This window comes from Oncorhynchus kisutch, linkage group LG17 (genome assembly GCF_002021735.2).
Source record: "Oncorhynchus kisutch isolate 150728-3 linkage group LG17, Okis_V2, whole genome shotgun sequence".
In the NCBI taxonomy this organism is placed as follows: Eukaryota; Metazoa; Chordata; class Actinopteri; order Salmoniformes; family Salmonidae; genus Oncorhynchus; species Oncorhynchus kisutch.
Window position 1 is genome coordinate 69,980,227 of NC_034190.2, and position 20,165 is coordinate 70,000,391.

Genomic DNA, 20,165 nt, shown 5'->3' on the forward strand with positions numbered 1-20,165 from the left:
CCCCTGTACTGTCTCCTCCATGACAAGACATGCCAGCTACATCCAGCTACACCCCTGTACTGTCTCCTCCATGACAAATCATGCCAGCTACACCCCTGTACTGTCTCCTCCATTACAAAACATGCCAGCTACATCCAGCTCCACCCATGCACCGGCTCCTCCATGGCAAGACATGGCAGCTCCACCCCTGTACTGGCTCCTCCATGACAAAACATGCCAGCTACATCCAGCTCCACCCCTGTACTATCTCCTCCATGACCAAACATGCCAGCTACATCCAGCTCCACCCCTGCACCGGCTCCTCCATGAAAAAACATGCCAGCTACATCCAGCTCCACCCCTGTACTGTCTGGTACACCCCTGTACTGTCTCCTCCATGACAAGACATGGCAGCTACACCCCTGTACTGGCTCCTCCATGACAAGACATGCCAGTTACATCCAGCTACACCCCTGTACGGTCTCCTCCATGACAAAACATGCCAGCTACATCCAGCTACACCCCTGTACTGTCTGGTACACCCCTGTACTGTCTCCTCCATGACAAGACATGGTAGCTACACCCCTGTACTGGCTCCTCCATGACAAGACATGCCAGCTACATCCAGCTACACCCCTGTACTGTCTCCTCCATGACAAAACATGCAAGCTACATCCAGCTCCACCCCTGCACCGGCTCCTCCATGACAAAACATACCAGCGACATCCAGCTCCACCACTGTACTGTCTCCTCCATGCCAAAACATGCCAGCTACACCCCTGTACTGTCTCCTCCATGACAAGACATGCCAGCTACATCCAGCTCCACCCCTGTACTGTCTCCTCCATGACAAAACATGCCAGCTACATCCAGCTCTACCCCCGTACTGTCTCCTCCATTACAAAACATGCCAGCTACACCCCTGTACTGTCTCCTCCATGACAAAACATGCAAGCTACATCCAGCTCCACCCCTGCACCGGCTCCTCCATGACAAAACATACCAGCTACATCCAGCTCCACCACTGTACTGTCTCCTCCATGCCAAAACATGCCAGCTACACCCCTGTACTGTCTCCTCCATGACAAGACATGCCAGCTACATCCAGCTCCACCCCTGTACTGTCTCCTCCATGACAAAACATGCCAGCTACATCCAGCTCTACCCCTGTACTGTCTCCTCCATTACAAAACATGCCAGCTACACCCCTGTACTGTCTCCTCCATGACAAGACGTGCAAGCTACATCCAGCTCCACCCCTGTACTGTCTCCTCCATGACAAAACATGCCAGCTACATCCAGCTACACCCCTGTACTGGCTCCTCCATGACAGGACATGCCAGCCCCACCCCTATACTGGCTCCTACATGACAAGACATGGCAGCTACATCCAGCTACACCCCTGTACTGTCTCCTCCATGACAAGACATGCCAGCTACACCCCTGTACTGTCTCCTCCATGACAAAACATGCCAGCTACATCCAGCTACACCCCTGTACTGTCTCCTCCATGACAAGACATGCCAGCTACATCCAGCTCCACCCCTGTACTGTCTGGTACACCCCTGTACTGTCTCCTCCATGACAAGACATGCCAGCTCCACCCCTGTACTGGCTCCTCCATGACAAAACATGCCAGCTACACCCCTGTACTGGCTCCTCCATGACAAAACATGCCAGCTACACCCCTGTACTGGCTCCTCCATGACAGGACATGCCAGCCACACCCCTATACTGGCTCCTCCATGACAAGACATGGCAGCTACATCCAGCTACACCCCTGTACTGTCTCCTCCATGACAAGACATGCCAGCTACACCCCTGTACTGTCTCCTCCATGACAAAACATGCCAGCTACACCCCTGTACTGGCTCCTCCATGACAAAACATGCCAGCTACACCCCTGTACTGGCTCCTCCATGACAAAACATGCCAGCTACATCCAGCTCCACCCCTGCACTGGCTCCTGCATGACAAAACATGCCAGCTCCATCCAGCTACACCCCTGTACTGTCTCCTCCATGACAAGACATGCCAGCTACATCCAGCTACACCCCTGTACTGTCTCCTCCATGACAAATCATGCCAGCTACACCCCTGTACTGTCTCCTCCATGACAAAACATGCCAGCTACATCCAGCTACACCCCTGTACTGGCTCCTTCATGACAAGACATGCCAGCTACACCCCTGCACTGTCTCCTCCATGACAAAACATGCCAGTTACATCCAGCTACACCCCTGTACTGGCTCCTTCATGACAAAACATGCCAGTTACATCCAGCTACACCCCTGTACTGGCTCCTTCATGACAAGACATGCCAGCTACACCCCTGCACTGTCTCCTCCATGACAAAACATGCCAGCTACATCCAGCTACACCCCTGTACTGGCTCCTTCATGACAAGACATGCCAGCTACACCCCTGCACTGTCTCCTCCATGACAAAACATGCCAGTTACATCCAGCTCCACCCCTGTACTGTCTCCTCCATGACAAAACATGCCAGCTACATCCAGCTCTACCCCTGTACTGTCTCCTCCATGACAAAACATGCCAGCTACACCCCTGTACTGTCTCCTCCATGACAAGACATGCAAGCTACATCCAGCTACACCCCTGTACTGTCTCCTCCATGACAAAACATGCAAGCTACATCCAGCTCCACCCCTGCACCGGCTCCTCAATGACAAAACATACCAGCTACATCCAGCTCCACCACTGTACTGTCTCCTCCATGCCAAAACATGCCAGCTACACCCCTGTACTGTCTCCTCCATGACAAGACATGCCAGCTACATCCAGCTCCACCCCTGTACGGTCTCCTCCATGACAAAACATGCCAGCTACATCCAGCTCTACCCCTGTACTGTCTCCTCCATGACAAAACATGCCAGCTACACCCCTGTACTGTCTCCTCCATGACAAGACATGCCAGCTACATCCAGCTCCACCCCTGTACGGTCTCCTCCATGACAAAACATGCCAGCTACATCCAGCTCTACCCCTGTACTGTCTCCTCCATGACAAGACGTGCAAGCTACATCCAGCTCCACCCCTGTACTGTCTCCTCCATGACAAAACATGCCAGCTACATCCAGCTACACCCCTGTACTGGCTCCTCCATGACAGGACATGCCAGCCCCACCCCTATACTGGCTCCTCCATGACAAGACATGGCAGCTACATCCAGCTACACCCCTGTACTGTCTCCTCCATGACAAGACATGGCAGCTACACCCCTGTACTGGCTCCTCCATGACAAGACATGCCAGTTACATCCAGCTACACCCCTGTACGGTCTCCTCCATGACCAAACATGCTAGCTACATCCAGCTCCACCCCTGCACTGTCTCCTCCATGACAAAACATGCCAGCTACATCCAGCTCCACCCCTGTACTGTCTGGTACACCCCTGTACTGTCTTCTCCATGACAAGACATGGTAGCTACACCCCTGTACTGGCTCCTCCATGACAAGACATGCCAGCTACATCCAGCTACACCCCTGTACTGTCTCCTCCATGACAAAACATGCCAGCTACATCCAGCTCCACCCCTGTACTGTCTCCTCCATGACAAAACATGCCAGCTACACCCCTGTACTGTCTCCTCCATGACAAGACATGCCAGCTACATCCAGCTCCACCCCTGTACTGTCTCCTCCATGTCAAAACATGCCAGCTACATCCAGCTCCACCCCTGTACTGTCTCCTCCATGACAAAACATGCCAGCTACATCCAGCTCCACCCCTGTACTGTCTCCTCCATGACAAAACATTCCAGCTACATCCAGCTCCACCCCTGTACCGGCTCCTCCATTACAAAACATGCCAGCTACATCCAGCTCCACCCCTGTACTGGCTCCTCCATGACAAGACATGCCAGCTACATCCAGACCCACCCCTGTACTGACTCCTCCATGACAAAACATGCCAGCTACATCCAGCTCCACCCATGCACCGGCTCCTCCATGACAAAACATGCCAGCTACACCCCTGTACTGGCTCCTCCATGACAAAACATGCCAGCTACACCCCTGTACTGGCTCCTCCATGACAGGACATGCCAGCCACACCCCTATACTGGCTCCTCCATGACAAGACATGGCAGCTACATCCAGCTACACCCCTGTACTGTCTCCTCCATGACAAGACATGCCAGCTACACCCCTGTACTGTCTCCTCCATGACAAAACATGCCAGCTACACCCCTGTACTGGCTCCTCCATGACAAAACATGCCAGCAACACCCCTGTACTGGCTCCTCCATGACAAAACATGCCAGCTACATCCAGCTCCACCCCTGCACTGGCTCCTGCATGACAAAACATGCCAGCTCCATCCAGCTACACCCCTGTACTGTCTCCTCCATGACAAGACATGCCAGCTACATCCAGCTACACCCCTGTACTGTCTCCTCCATGACAAATCATGCCAGCTACACCCCTGTACTGTCTCCTCCATGACAAAACATGCCAGCTACATCCAGCTACACCCCTGTACTGGCTCCTTCATGACAAGACATGCCAGCTACACCCCTGCACTGGCTCCTCCATGACAAAACATGCCAGTTACATCCAGCTACACCCCTGTACTGGCTCCTTCATGACAAAACATGCCAGTTACATCCAGCTACACCCCTGTACTGGCTCCTTCATGACAAGACATGCCAGCTACACCCCTGCACTGTCTCCTCCATGACAAAACATGCCATCTACATCCAGCTACACCCCTGTACTGGCTCCTTCATGACAAGACATGCCAGCTACACCCCTGCACTGTCTCCTCCATGACAAAACATGCCAGTTACATCCAGCTCCACCCCTGTACTGTCTCCTCCATGACAAAACATGCCAGCTACATCCAGCTCTACCCCTGTACTGTCTCCTCCATGACAAAACATGCCAGCTACACCCCTGTACTGTCTCCTCCATGACAAGACATGCAAGCTACATCCAGCTACACCCCTGTACTGTCTCCTCCATGACAAAACATGCAAGCTACATCCAGCTCCACCCCTGCACCGGCTCCTCCATGACAAAACATACCAGCTACATCCAGCTCCACCACTGTACTGTCTCCTCCATGCCAAAACATGCCAGCTACACCCCTGTACTGTCTCCTCCATGACAAGACATGCCAGCTACATCCAGCTCCACCCCTGTACTGTCTCCTCCATGACAAAACATGCCAGCTACATCCAGCTCTACCCCTGTACTGTCTCCTCCATGACAAAACATGCCAGCTACACCCCTGTACTGTCTCCTCCATGACAAGACGTGCAAGCTACATCCAGCTCCACCCCTGTACTGTCTCCTCCATGACAAAACATGCCAGCTACATCCAGCTACACCCCTGTACTGGCTCCTCCATGACAGGACATGCCAGCCCCACCCCTATACTGGCTCCTCCATGACAAGACATGGCAGCTACATCCAGCTACACCCCTGTACTGTCTCCTCCATGACAAGACATGGCAGCTACACCCCTGTACTGGCTCCTCCATGACAAGACATGCCAGTTACATCCAGCTACACCCCTGTACGGTCTCCTCCATGACCAAACATGCTAGCTACATCCAGCTCCACCCCTGCACTGTCTCCTCCATGACAAAACATGCCAGCTACATCCAGCTCCACCCCTGTACTGTCTGGTACACCCCTGTACTGTCTCCTCCATGACAAGACATGGTAGCTACACCCCTGTACTGGCTCCTCCATGACAAGACATGCCAGCTACATCCAGCTACACCCCTGTACTGTCTCCTCCATGACAAAACATGCCAGCTACATCCAGCTCCACCCCTGTACTGTCTCCTCCATGACAAAACATGCCAGCTACACCCCTGTACTGTCTCCTCCATGACAAGACATGCCAGCTACATCCAGCTCCACCCCTGTACTGTCTCCTCCATGACAAAACATGCCAGCTACATCCAGCTCTACCCCTGCACTGGCTCCTCCATGACAAAACATGCCAGCTACATCCAGCTCCACCCCTGTACTATCTCCTCCATGACCAAACATGCCAGCTACATCCAGCTCCACCCCTGCACCGGCTCCTCCATGAAAAAACATGCCAGCTACATCCAGTCCACCCCTGTACTGTCTGGTACACCCCTGTACTGTCTCCTCCATGACAAGACATGGCAGCTACACCCCTGTACTGGCTCCTCCATGACAAGACATGCCAGTTACATCCAGCTACACCCCTGTACTGTCTCCTCCATGACAAAACATGCCAGCTACATCCAGCTACACCCCTGTACTGTCTGGTACACCCCTGTACTGTCTCCTCCATGACAAGACATGGTAGCTACACCCCTGTACTGGCTCCTCCATGACAAGACATGCCAGCTACATCCAGCTACACCCCTGTACTGTCTCCTCCATGACAAAACATGCAAGCTACATCCAGCTCCACCCCTGCACCGGCTCCTCCATGACAAAACATACCAGCTACATCCAGCTCCACCACTGTACTGTCTCCTCCATGCCAAAACATGCCAGCTACACCCCTGTACTGTCTCCTCCATGACAAAACATGCCAGCTACACCCCTGTACTGTCTCCTCCATGACAAAACATACCAGCTACATCCAGCTCCACCACTGTACTGTCTCCTCCATGCCAAAACATGCCAGCTACACCCCTGTACTGTCTCCTCCATGACAAGACATGCCAGCTACATCCAGCTCCACCCCTGTACTGTCTCCTCCATGACAAAACATGCCAGCTACATCCAGCTCTACCCCTGTACTGTCTCCTCCATTACAAAACATGCCAGCTACACCCCTGTACTGTCTCCTCCATGACAAGACGTGCAAGCTACATCCAGCTCCACCCCTGTACTCTCTCCTCCATGACAAAACATGCCAGCTACATCCAGCTACATCCAGCTCCACCCCTGTACTGTCTCCTCCATGACAAAACATGCCAGCTACATCCAGCTCCACCCCTGCACCGGCTCCTCCATGACAAAACATACCAGCTACATCCAGCTCCACCACTGTACTGTCTCCTCCATGCCAAAACATGCCAGCTACACCCCTGTACTGTCTCCTCCATGACAAGACATGCCAGCTACATCCAGCTCCACCCCTGTACTGTCTCCTCCATGACAAAACATGCCAGCTACATCCAGCTCTACCCCTGTACTGTCTCCTCCATTACAAAACATGCCAGCTACACCCCTGTACTGTCTCCTCCATGACAAAACATGCAAGCTACATCCAGCTCCACCCCTGCACCGGCTCCTCCATGACAAAACATACCAGCTACATCCAGCTCCACCACTGTACTGTCTCCTCCATGCCAAAACATGCCAGCTACACCCCTGTACTGTCTCCTCCATGACAAGACATGCCAGCTACATCCAGCTCCACCCCTGTACTGTCTCCTCCATGACAAAACATGCCAGCTACATCCAGCTCTACCCCTGTACTGTCTCCTCCATTACAAAACATGCCAGCTACACCCCTGTACTGTCTCCTCCATGACAAGACGTGCAAGCTACATCCAGCTCCACCCCTGTACTGTCTCCTCCATGACAAAACATGCCAGCTACATCCAGCTACACCCCTGTACTGGCTCCTCCATGACAGGACATGCCAGCCCCACCCCTATACTGGCTCCTACATGACAAGACATGGCAGCTACATCCAGCTACACCCCTGTACTGTCTCCTCCATGACAAGACATGCCAGCTACACCCCTGTACTGTCTCCTCCATGACAAAACATGCCAGCTACATCCAGCTACACCCCTGTACTGTCTCCTCCATGACAAGACATGCCAGCTACATCCAGCTCCACCCCTGTACTGTCTGGTACACCCCTGTACTGTCTCCTCCATGACAAGACATGCCAGCTCCACCCCTGTACTGGCTCCTCCATGACAAAACATGCCAGCTACACCCCTGTACTGGCTCCTCCATGACAAAACATGCCAGCTACACCCCTGTACTGGCTCCTCCATGACAGGACATGCCAGCCACACCCCTATACTGGCTCCTCCATGACAAGACATGGCAGCTACATCCAGCTACACCCCTGTACTGTCTCCTCCATGACAAGACATGCCAGCTACACCCCTGTACTGTCTCCTCCATGACAAAACATGCCAGCTACACCCCTGTACTGGCTCCTCCATGACAAAACATGCCAGCTACACCCCTGTACTGGCTCCTCCATGACAAAACATGCCAGCTACATCCAGCTCCACCCCTGCACTGGCTCCTGCATGACAAAACATGCCAGCTCCATCCAGCTACACCCCTGTACTGTCTCCTCCATGACAAGACATGCCAGCTACATCCAGCTACACCCCTGTACTGTCTCCTCCATGACAAATCATGCCAGCTACACCCCTGTACTGTCTCCTCCATGACAAAACATGCCAGCTACATCCAGCTACACCCCTGTACTGGCTCCTTCATGACAAGACATGGTAGCTACACCCCTGCACTGTCTCCTCCATGACAAAACATGCCAGTTACATCCAGCTACACCCCTGTACTGGCTCCTTCATGACAAAACATGCCAGTTACATCCAGCTACACCCCTGTACTGGCTCCTTCATGACAAGACATGCCAGCTACACCCCTGCACTGTCTCCTCCATGACAAAACATGCCAGCTACATCCAGCTACACCCCTGTACTGGCTCCTTCATGACAAGACATGCCAGCTACACCCCTGCACTGTCTCCTCCATGACAAAACATGCCAGTTACATCCAGCTCCACCCCTGTACTGTCTCCTCCATGACAAAACATGCCAGCTACATCCAGCTCTACCCCTGTACTGTCTCCTCCATGACAAAACATGCCAGCTACACCCCTGTACTGTCTCCTCCATGACAAGACATGCAAGCTACATCCAGCTACACCCCTGTACTGTCTCCTCCATGACAAAACATGCAAGCTACATCCAGCTCCACCCCTGCACCGGCTCCTCAATGACAAAACATACCAGCTACATCCAGCTCCACCACTGTACTGTCTCCTCCATGCCAAAACATGCCAGCTACACCCCTGTACTGTCTCCTCCATGACAAGACATGCCAGCTACATCCAGCTCCACCCCTGTACGGTCTCCTCCATGACAAAACATGCCAGCTACATCCAGCTCTACCCCTGTACTGTCTCCTCCATGACAAAACATGCCAGCTACACCCCTGTACTGTCTCCTCCATGACAAGACATGCCAGCTACATCCAGCTCCACCCCTGTACGGTCTCCTCCATGACAAAACATGCCAGCTACATCCAGCTCTACCCCTGTACTGTCTCCTCCATGACAAGACGTGCAAGCTACATCCAGCTCCACCCCTGTACTGTCTCCTCCATGACAAAACATGCCAGCTACATCCAGCTACACCCCTGTACTGGCTCCTCCATGACAGGACATGCCAGCCCCACCCCTATACTGGCTCCTCCATGACAAGACATGGCAGCTACATCCAGCTACACCCCTGTACTGTCTCCTCCATGACAAGACATGGCAGCTACACCCCTGTACTGGCTCCTCCATGACAAGACATGCCAGTTACATCCAGCTACACCCCTGTACGGTCTCCTCCATGACCAAACATGCTAGCTACATCCAGCTCCACCCCTGCACTGTCTCCTCCATGACAAAACATGCCAGCTACATCCAGCTCCACCCCTGTACTGTCTGGTACACCCCTGTACTGTCTTCTCCATGACAAGACATGGTAGCTACACCCCTGTACTGGCTCCTCCATGACAAGACATGCCAGCTACATCCAGCTACACCCCTGTACTGTCTCCTCCATGACAAAACATGACAGCTACATCCAGCTCCACCCCTGTACTGTCTCCTCCATGACAAAACATGCCAGCTACACCCCTGTACTGTCTCCTCCATGACAAGACATGCCAGCTACATCCAGCTCCACCCCTGTACTGTCTCCTCCATGTCAAAACATGCCAGCTACATCCAGCTCCACCCCTGTACTGTCTCCTCCATGACAAAACATGCCAGCTACATCCAGCTCCACCCCTGTACTGTCTCCTCCATGACAAAACATTCCAGCTACATCCAGCTCCACCCCTGTACCGGCTCCTCCATTACAAAACATGCCAGCTACATCCAGCTCCACCCCTGTACTGGCTCCTCCATGACAAGACATGCCAGCTACATCCAGACCCACCCCTGTACTGACTCCTCCATGACAAAACATGCCAGCTACATCCAGCTCCACCCATGCACCGGCTCCTCCATGACAAAACATGCCAGCTACACCCCTGTACTGGCTCCTCCATGACAAAACATGCCAGCTACACCCCTGTACTGGCTCCTCCATGACAGGACATGCCAGCCACACCCCTATACTGGCTCCTCCATGACAAGACATGGCAGCTACATCCAGCTACACCCCTGTACCGTCTCCTCCATGACAAGACATGCCAGCTACACCCCTGTACTGTCTCCTCCATGACAAAACATGCCAGCTACACCCCTGTACTGGCTCCTCCATGACAAAACATGCCAGCAACACCCCTGTACTGGCTCCTCCATGACAAAACATGCCAGCTACATCCAGCTCCACCCCTGCACTGGCTCCTGCATGACAAAACATGCCAGCTCCATCCAGCTACACCCCTGTACTGTCTCCTCCATGACAAGACATGCCAGCTACATCCAGCTACACCCCTGTACTGTCTCCTCCATGACAAATCATGCCAGCTACACCCCTGTACTGTCTCCTCCATGACAAAACATGCCAGCTACATCCAGCTACACCCCTGTACTGGCTCCTTCATGACAAGACATGCCAGCTACACCCCTGCACTGGCTCCTCCATGACAAAACATGCCAGTTACATCCAGCTACACCCCTGTACTGGCTCCTTCATGACAAAACATGCCAGTTACATCCAGCTACACCCCTGTACTGGCTCCTTCATGACAAGACATGCCAGCTACACCCCTGCACTGTCTCCTCCATGACAAAACATGCCATCTACATCCAGCTACACCCCTGTACTGGCTCCTTCATGACAAGACATGCCAGCTACACCCCTGCACTGTCTCCTCCATGACAAAACATGCCAGTTACATCCAGCTCCACCCCTGTACTGTCTCCTCCATGACAAAACATGCCAGCTACATCCAGCTCTACCCCTGTACTGTCTCCTCCATGACAAAACATGCCAGCTACACCCCTGTACTGTCTCCTCCATGACAAGACATGCAAGCTACATCCAGCTACACCCCTGTACTGTCTCCTCCATGACAAAACATGCAAGCTACATCCAGCTCCACCCCTGCACCGGCTCCTCCATGACAAAACATACCAGCTACATCCAGCTCCACCACTGTACTGTCTCCTCCATGCCAAAACATGCCAGCTACACCCCTGTACTGTCTCCTCCATGACAAGACATGCCAGCTACATCCAGCTCCACCCCTGTACTGTCTCCTCCATGACAAAACATGCCAGCTACATCCAGCTCTACCCCTGTACTGTCTCCTCCATGACAAAACATGCCAGCTACACCCCTGTACTGTCTCCTCCATGACAAGACGTGCAAGCTACATCCAGCTCCACCCCTGTACTGTCTCCTCCATGACAAAACATGCCAGCTACATCCAGCTACACCCCTGTACTGGCTCCTCCATGACAGGACATGCCAGCCCCACCCCTATACTGGCTCCTCCATGACAAGACATGGCAGCTACATCCAGCTACACCCCTGTACTGTCTCCTCCATGACAAGACATGGCAGCTACACCCCTGTACTGGCTCCTCCATGACAAGACATGCCAGTTACATCCAGCTACACCCCTGTACGGTCTCCTCCATGACCAAACATGCTAGCTACATCCAGCTCCACCCCTGCACTGTCTCCTCCATGACAAAACATGCCAGCTACATCCAGCTCCACCCCTGTACTGTCTGGTACACCCCTGTACTGTCTCCTCCATGACAAGACATGGTAGCTACACCCCTGTACTGGCTCCTCCATGACAAGACATGCCAGCTACATCCAGCTACACCCCTGTACTGTCTCCTCCATGACAAAACATGCCAGCTACATCCAGCTCCACCCCTGTACTGTCTCCTCCATGACAAAACATGCCAGCTACACCCCTGTACTGTCTCCTCCATGACAAGACATGCCAGCTACATCCAGCTCCACCCCTGTACTGTCTCCTCCATGACAAAACATGCCAGCTACATCCAGCTCTACCCCTGCACTGGCTCCTCCATGACAAAACATGCCAGCTACATCCAGCTCCACCCCTGTACTATCTCCTCCATGACCAAACATGCCAGCTACATCCAGCTCCACCCCTGCACCGGCTCCTCCATGAAAAAACATGCCAGCTACATCCAGTCCACCCCTGTACTGTCTGGTACACCCCTGTACTGTCTCCTCCATGACAAGACATGGCAGCTACACCCCTGTACTGGCTCCTCCATGACAAGACATGCCAGTTACATCCAGCTACACCCCTGTACTGTCTCCTCCATGACAAAACATGCCAGCTACATCCAGCTACACCCCTGTACTGTCTGGTACACCCCTGTACTGTCTCCTCCATGACAAGACATGGTAGCTACACCCCTGTACTGGCTCCTCCATGACAAGACATGCCAGCTACATCCAGCTACACCCCTGTACTGTCTCCTCCATGACAAAACATGCAAGCTACATCCAGCTCCACCCCTGCACCGGCTCCTCCATGACAAAACATACCAGCTACATCCAGCTCCACCACTGTACTGTCTCCTCCATGCCAAAACATGCCAGCTACACCCCTGTACTGTCTCCTCCATGACAAAACATGCCAGCTACACCCCTGTACTGTCTCCTCCATGACAAAACATACCAGCTACATCCAGCTCCACCACTGTACTGTCTCCTCCATGCCAAAACATGCCAGCTACACCCCTGTACTGTCTCCTCCATGACAAGACATGCCAGCTACATCCAGCTCCACCCCTGTACTGTCTCCTCCATGACAAAACATGCCAGCTACATCCAGCTCTACCCCTGTACTGTCTCCTCCATTACAAAACATGCCAGCTACACCCCTGTACTGTCTCCTCCATGACAAGACGTGCAAGCTACATCCAGCTCCACCCCTGTACTGTCTCCTCCATGACAAAACATGCCAGCTACATCCAGCTACACCCCTGTACTGGCTCCTCCATGACAGGACATGCCAGCCCCACCCCTATACTGGCTCCTCCATGATAAGACATGGCAGCTACATCCAGCTACACCCCTGTACTGTCTCCTCCATGACAAGACATGCCAGCTACACCCCTGTACTGTCTCCTCCATGACAAGACATGCCAGCTACATCCAGCTCCACCCCTGTACTGTCTGGTACACCCCTGTACTGTCTCCTCCATGACAAGACATGCCAGCTCCACCCCTGTACTGGCTCCTCCATGACAAAACATGCCAGCTACACCCCTGTACTGGCTCCTCCATGACAAAACATGCCAGCTACACCCCTGTACTGGCTCCTCCATGACAGGACATGCCAGCCACACCCCTATACTGGCTCCTCCATGACAAGACATGGCAGCTACATCCAGCTACACCCCTGTACTGTCTCCTCCATGACAAGACATGCCAGCAACACCCCTGTACTGTCTCCTCCATGACAAAACCTGCCAGCTACACCCCTGTACTGGCTCCTCCATGACAAAACATGCCAGCTACACCCCTGTACTGGCTCCTCCATGACAAAACATGCCAGCTACATCCAGCTCCACCCCTGCACTGGCTCCTGCATGACAAAACATGCCAGCTCCATCCAGCTACACCCCTGTACTGTCTCCTCCATGACAAGACATGCCAGCTACATCCAGCTACACCCCTGTACTGTCTCCTCCATGACAAATCATGCCAGCTACACCCCTGTACTGGCTCCTCCATGACAAAACATGCCAGCTACATCCAGCTACACCCCTGTACTGGCTCCTTCATGACAAGACATGCCAGCTACACCCCTGCACTGTCTCCTCCATGACAAAACATGCCAGTTACATCCAGCTACACCCCTGTACTGGCTCCTTCATGACAAAACATGCCAGTTACATCCAGCTACACCCCTGTACTGGCTCCTTCATGACAAGACATGCCAGCTACACCCCTGCACTGTCTCCTCCATGACAAAACATGCCAGCTACATCCAGCTACACCCCTGTACTGGCTCCTTCATGACAAGACATGCCAGCTACACCCCTGCACTGTCTCCTCCATGACAAAACATGCCAGTTACATCCAGCTCCACCCCTGTACTGTCTCCTCCATGACAAAACATGCCAACTACATCCAGCTCTACCCCTGTACTGTCTCCTCCATGACAAAACATGCCAGCTACACCCCTGTACTGTCTCCTCCATGACAAGACATGCAAGCTACATCCAGCTACACCCCTGTAATGTCTCCTCCATGACAAAACATGCAAGCTACATCCAGCTCCACCCCTGCACCGGCTCCTCCATGACAAAACATACCAGCTACATCCAGCTCCACCACTGTACTGTCTCCTCCATGCCAAAACATGCCAGCTACACCCCTGTACTGGCTCCTCCATGACAAGACATGGCAGCTACATCCAGCTACACCCCTGTACTGTCTCCTCCATGACAAGACATGCCAGCTACACCCCTGTACTGTCTCCTCCATGACAAAACATGCCAGCTACATCCAGCTACACCCCTGTACTGTCTCCTCCATGACAAGACATGCTAGCTACATCCAGCTCCACCCCTGTACTGTCTGGTACACCCCTGTACTGTCTCCTCCATGACAAGACATGCCAGCTCCACCCCTGTACTGGCTCCTCCATGACAAAACATGCCAGCTACACCCCTGTACTGGCTCCTCCATGACAAAACATGCCAGCTTCACCCCTGTACTGGCTCCTCCATGACAGGACATGCCAGCCACACCCCTATACTGGCTCCTCCATGACAAGACATGGCAGCTACATCCAGCTACACCCCTGTACTGTCTCCTCCATGACAAGACATGCCAGCTACACCCCTGTACTGTCTCCTCCATGACAAAACATGCCAGCTACACCCCTGTACTGGCTCCTCCATGACAAAACATGCCAGCTACACCCCTGTACTGGCTCCTCCATGACAAAACATGCCAGCTACACCCCTGTACTGGCTCCTCCATGACAAAACATGCCAGCTACATCCAGCTCCACCCCTGCACTGGCTCCTGCATGACAAAACATGCCAGCTCCATCCAGCTACACCCCTGTACTGTCTCCTCCATGACAAGACATGCCAGCTACATCCAGCTACACCCCTGTACTGTCTCCTCCATGACAAATCATGCCAGCTACACCCCTGTACTGTCTCCTCCATGACAAAACATGCCAGCTACATCCAGCTACACCCCTGTACTGGCTCCTTCATGACAAGACATGCCAGCTACACCCCCGCACTGTCTCCTCCATGACAAAACATGCCAGTTACATCCAGCTACACCCCTGTACTGGCTCCTTCATGACAAAACATGCCAGTTACATCCAGCTACACCCCTGTACTGGCTCCTTCATGACAAGACATGCCAGCTACACCCCTGCACTGTCTCCTCCATGACAAAACATGCCAGCTACATCCAGCTACACCCCTGTACTGTCTCCTCCATGACAAAACATGCCAGCTACATCCAGCTCTACCCCTGTACTGTCTCCTCCATGACAAAACATGCCAGCTACACCCCTGTACTGTCTCCTCCATGACAAGACATGCAAGCTACATCCAGCTCCACCCCTGTACTCTCTCCTCCATGACAAAACATGCCAGCTACATCCAGCTCCACCCCTGCACCGGCTCCTCCATGACAAAACATGCCAGCTACATCCAGCTCCACCACTGTACTGTCTCCTCCATGACAAAACATGCCAGCTACACCCCTGTACTGTCTCCTCCATGACAAAACATGCCAGCTACACCCCTGTACTGTCTCCTCCATGACAAGACATGCCAGCTACATCCAGCTACACCCCTGTACTGGCTCCTCCATGACAGGACATGCCAGTCCCACCCCTATACTGGCTCCTCCATGACAAGACATGGCAGCTACATCCAGCTACACCCCTGTACTGTCTCCTCCATGACAAGCATGCCAGCTACACCCCTGTACTGTCTCCTCCATGACAAAACATGCCAGCTACATCCAGCTACACCCCTGTATTGTCTCCTCCATGACAAGACATGCCAGCTACATCCAGCTCCACCCCTGTACTGGCTCCTCCATGACAAAACATGCCAGCTACACCCCTGTACTGTCTCCTCCATGACAAAACATGCCAGCTACATCCAGCTCCACCCCTGCACTGGCTCTTGCAATGCAAAACATGCCAGCTCCATCCAGCTACACCCCTGTACTGTCTCCTCCATGACAAAACATGCCAGCTACATCCAGCTACACCCCTGTACTGGCTCCTTCATGACAAGACATGCCAGCTACACCCCTGCACTGTCTCCTCCATGACAAAACATGCCAGTTACATCCAGCTACACCCCTGTACTGGCTCCTTCATGACAAAACATGCCAGTTACATCCAGCTACACCCCTGTACTGTCTCCTCCATGACAAATCATGCCAGCTACACCCCTGTACTGTCTCCTCCATGACAAAACATGCCAGTTACATCCAGCTACACCCCTGTACTGGCTCCTTCATGACAAGACATGCCAGGTACACCCCTGCACTGTCTCCTCCATGACAAAACATGCCAGTTACATCCAGCTACACCCCTGTACTGGCTCCTTCATGACAAGACATGCCAGCTACACCCCCGCACTGTCTCCTCCATGACAAAACATGCCAGTTACATCCAGCTACACCCCTGTACTGGCTCCTTCATGACAAAACATGCCAGTTACATCCAGCTACACCCCTGTACTGGCTCCTTCATGACAAGACATGCCAGCTACACCCCTGCACTGTCTCCTCCATGACAAAACATGCCAGCTACATCCAGCTACACCCCTGTACTGTCTCCTCCATGACAAAACATGCCAGCTACATCCAGCTCTACCCCTGTACTGTCTCCTCCATGACAAAACATGCCAGCTACACCCCTGTACTGTCTCCTCCATGACAAGACATGCAAGCTACATCCAGCTCCACCCCTGTACTCTCTCCTCCATGACAAAACATGCCAGCTACATCCAGCTCCACCCCTGCACCGGCTCCTCCATGACAAAACATGCCAGCTACATCCAGCTCCACCACTGTACTGTCTCCTCCATGACAAAACATGCCAGCTACACCCCTGTACTGTCTCCTCCATGACAAAACATGCCAGCTACACCCCTGTACTGTCTCCTCCATGACAAGACATGCCAGCTACATCCAGCTACACCCCTGTACTGGCTCCTCCATGACAGGACATGCCAGTCCCACCCCTATACTGGCTCCTCCATGACAAGACATGGCAGCTACATCCAGCTACACCCCTGTACTGTCTCCTCCATGACAAGCATGCCAGCTACACCCCTGTACTGTCTCCTCCATGACAAAACATGCCAGCTACATCCAGCTACACCCCTGTATTGTCTCCTCCATGACAAGACATGCCAGCTACATCCAGCTCCACCCCTGTACTGGCTCCTCCATGACAAAACATGCCAGCTACACCCCTGTACTGTCTCCTCCATGACAAAACATGCCAGCTACATCCAGCTCCACCCCTGCACTGGCTCTTGCAATGCAAAACATGCCAGCTCCATCCAGCTACACCCCTGTACTGTCTCCTCCATGACAAAACATGCCAGCTACATCCAGCTACACCCCTGTACTGGCTCCTTCATGACAAGACATGCCAGCTACACCCCTGCACTGTCTCCTCCATGACAAAACATGCCAGTTACATCCAGCTACACCCCTGTACTGGCTCCTTCATGACAAAACATGCCAGTTACATCCAGCTACACCCCTGTACTGTCTCCTCCATGACAAATCATGCCAGCTACACCCCTGTACTGTCTCCTCCATGACAAAACATGCCAGTTACATCCAGCTACACCCCTGTACTGGCTCCTTCATGACAAGACATGCCAGCTACACCCCTGCACTGTCTCCTCCATGACAAAACATGCCAGTTACATCCAGCTACACCCCTGTACTGTCTGGTACACCCCTCCGCCGTCTCCCCATGATGGTTGAGACTGAAGGAGATGACTGTCTGAAAGCCACTGTCTTTTTTCTCTAACTGTCCGCCCAACAAAATTCATCATCTTAATTGTTTGTCCCGTTGATGGGAAATTCAATGAAGCTGGTGTGTCCCTGTCCATCTCCTATGGTTTGTCATTAGACATGCCAGCTACATCCAGCCCCACCCCTGTAATGTCTCCTCCATGACAAGACATGCAAGCTACATCCAGCTCCACCCCTGTACTGGCTCCTCCATGACCAAACATGCCAGCTACATCCAGGGCCACCCCTGCAACGGCTCCTCCATGACAAAACATGCCAGCTACATCCAGCTCCACCCCTGTACTGTCTGGTACACCCCTGTACTGTCTCCTCCATGACAAGACATGGCAGCTACACCCCTGTACTGGCTCCTCCATGACAAGACATGCCAGTTACATCCAGCTACACCCCTGTACGGTCTCCTCCATGACCAAACAAGCATAGCTACATCCAGCTCCACCCCTGCACTGTCTCCTCCATGACAAAACATGCCAGCTACATCCAGCTCCACCCCTGTACTGTCTGGTACACCCCTGTACTGTCTCCTCCATGACAAGACATGGCAGCTACACCCCTGTACTGGCTCCTCCATGACAAGACATGCCAGCTACATCCAGCTACACCCCTGTACTGTCTCCTCCATGACAAAACATGCCAGCTACATCCAGCTCCACCCCTGTACTGTCTCCTCCATGACAAAACATGCCAGCTACACCCCTGTACTGTCTCCTCCATGACAAGACATGCCAGCTACATCCAGCTCCACCCCTGTACTGTCTGGTACACCCCTGTACTGTCTCCTCCATGACAAGACATGCCAGCTCCACCCCTGTACTGGCTCCTCCATGACAAAACATGCCAGCTACACCCCTGTACTGGCTCCTCCATGACAAAACATGCCAGCTACACCCCTGTACTGGCTCCTCCATGACAGGACATGCCAGCCACACCCCTATACTGGCTCCTCCATGACAAGACATGGCAGCTACATCCAGCTACACCCCTGTACTGTCTCCTCCATGACAAGACATGCCAGCTACACCCCTGTACTGTCTCCTCCATGACAAAACATGCCAGCTACACCCCTGTACTGGCTCCTCCATGACAAAACATGCCAGCTACACCCCTGTACTGGCTCCTCCATGACAAAACATGCCAGCTACATCCAGCTCCACCCCTGCACTGGCTCCTGCATGACAAAACATGCCAGCTCCATCCAGCTACACCCCTGTACTGTCTCCTCCATGACAAGACATGCCAGCTACATCCAGCTACACCCCTGTACTGTCTCCTCCATGACAAATCATGCCAGCTACACCCCTGTACTGTCTCCTCCATGACAAAACATGCCAGCTACATCCAGCTACACCCCTGTACTGGCTCCTTCATGACAAGACATGCCAGCTACACCCCCGCACTGTCTCCTCCATGACAAAACATGCCAGTTACATCCAGCTACACCCCTGTACTGGCTCCTTCATGACAAAACATGCCAGTTACATCCAGCTACACCCCTGTACTGGCTCCTTCATGACAAGACATGCCAGCTACACCCCTGCACTGTCTCCTCCATGACAAAACATGCCAGCTACATCCAGCTACACCCCTGTACTGGCTCCTTCATGACAAGACATGCCAGCTACACCCCTGCACTGTCTCCTCCATGACAAAACATGCCAGTTACATCCAGCTCCACCCCTGTACTGTCTCCTCCATGACAAAACATGCCAGCTACATCCAGCTCTACCCCTGTACTGTCTCCTCCATGACAAAACATGCCAGCTACACCCCTGTACTGTCTCCTCCATGACAAGACATGCAAGCTACATCCAGCTCCACCCCTGTACTCTCTCCTCCATGACAAAACATGCCAGCTACATCCAGCTCCACCCCTGCACCGGCTCCTCCATGACAAAACATGCCAGCTACATCCAGCTCCACCACTGTACTGTCTCCTCCATGACAAAACATG